A 1,981-nucleotide genomic window follows, 5' to 3' on the forward strand; every position below is an offset into this window, starting at 1 on the left:
CTCGGCCTCCCAAAGTGCTGGGATTACAGGCTTGAGCCACCGTGCCCAGCCAATTTTTTGTATTTTTAGTAGAGACAGGGTTTCACTGTGTTGGCCAGGCTGGTCTCAAACTCCTGACCTCATGTGATCCACCTGCCTTGGCCTCCCAAAGTGCTGGGATTACAGGCGTGAGCCACCATGCCTGGCCAAAAATTCTTATTTTAACTATCTGTGTCTTATTTTTGCACTTTTTCACAAGGCAAGGTCAAAAAGCAAAGGAAAAAATCCTTTTAAGATCAATGTACTTAGGTTGAAAATGTGTTTTTTCTCAGGAAAAACTTGTAATTTGATAATTAAAATCCTCAGTTTATGCATCACCAAATTTTCTTAAAATTACATATTTCAAATGTGAACTTAAGATATATGTTTTTCTCATTATTTACATTTTGCTTCCTACCTATAGGCCTTTTTTTTTTTTTTTTTTTGAGACGGAGTGTCGCTCTGTTGCCTAGGCTGAATTGCAGTGGCACGATCTCGGCTCACTGCAACCTCTACTTCCGGGTTCAAGTAAGTCTCATGTCACAACCTCCCAAGTAGCTGGCACTACAGACAAGCATCACCATGCCCAGTTAATTTTTGTATTTTTTGTAGAATTGGGGTTTCACCATGTTGGCCAGACTGGTCTCAAACTCCTGGCCTCAAGTGATCTGTCTGTCTGCCTCGGCCTCCCAAAGTGCTGGGATTACAGGCATGAGCCAACATGCCTGACTCCTCTAGGCCTTTTAAATCTTTTACTCATGATATTGGTCAGCCCACGGTCAAAATAATTAATAAAAGGTATACACAAAAATTCAACACCACAGTGAAAGTTAAATTCATTTGTTGAGAACCACTCAAGCAACTCAGGTGTACACAGATAGACCTATGGCAACTGGTGAACAATTAAATGGCACAGAAGTGGCTCGGTGCAGTGGCTCATGCCTGTAATCCCGGCACTTTGGGAGGCCGAGGTGGGCAGATCATGAGGTCAGGAGATTGAGACCATCCTGGACAACATGGTGAAACCCCATCTCTACTAAAATACAAAAAAGAAACCAGGCGTGGTGGCACATGCCTGTAATCCCAGCTACTCAGGAGGCTGAGGCAGAGGAATCCCTTGAACCCAGGAGGCAGAGAGTGCAGTGAGCTGAGATTGTGCCACTGCACTCCAGCCTGGTGAAAGAACAAGACTGTGTCTCAAAATAAATAAATGGCACAGAAGTTGCAATAATGACCTCTACTGTGCAGTACTGTCTTGGCAGAGATACACAAGAACTCCAATAAGGCCCTCATATGATATGCAGAACTGCCTCAAACATCATGTGACCATAGAACTTTGCCAAGGATAGTCTTATGTTTACAACTCTGCACTGGCTTACCCAAAGATTCAACTGTGCTCATTTCTCAAGCCATTGTTTACTGAACATTCCTTGTAATGTATGAGGCAAAGACGATTGCCTAGGTGTAATTTCCTAATCATTGGGGTAGGTCTGGATTCTGAGAGCCCAGTAGAGGAACTCAGTTCACAAAAATGGCTTTCTATAGTTTCTGCTTGATACTTCCTATTCTGCCATCTTTCCAGAATCCTCTCCCCGGACTTCATATACTAATACATCATTTCAGATCTCATTACAGATGTCACCACCTCAAGACACTGTCTTCTTCCCCCCCCCCGACCCCAACTTGAAACTCAAGGGCACACTCTCCCACCCATTACTCCTACTTCATTTAGTGTATAGAATCTTTTCCACACACTTGTCAGAATCTGGAACATAAGGTTCACAGGGTTGATTGCTCTCTGTTTAACAAGGTAAAAAAGTTAAGTCATATAGGCCAGGTGCGGTGGTTCATGCCTGTTATCCCAGCATTTTGGGAGGCCAAGGCGGATGGATCACGAGGGCAGGAGATCGAGACCATCCTGGCTAACATGGTGAAACCCCATCTCTACTAAAAATACAAAAAA

The sequence above is a fragment of the Colobus angolensis genome, unplaced genomic scaffold, assembly GCF_000951035.1.
Source record: "Colobus angolensis palliatus isolate OR3802 unplaced genomic scaffold, Cang.pa_1.0 Scaffold39, whole genome shotgun sequence".
Lineage (NCBI taxonomy): Eukaryota > Metazoa > Chordata > Mammalia > Primates > Cercopithecidae > Colobus > Colobus angolensis.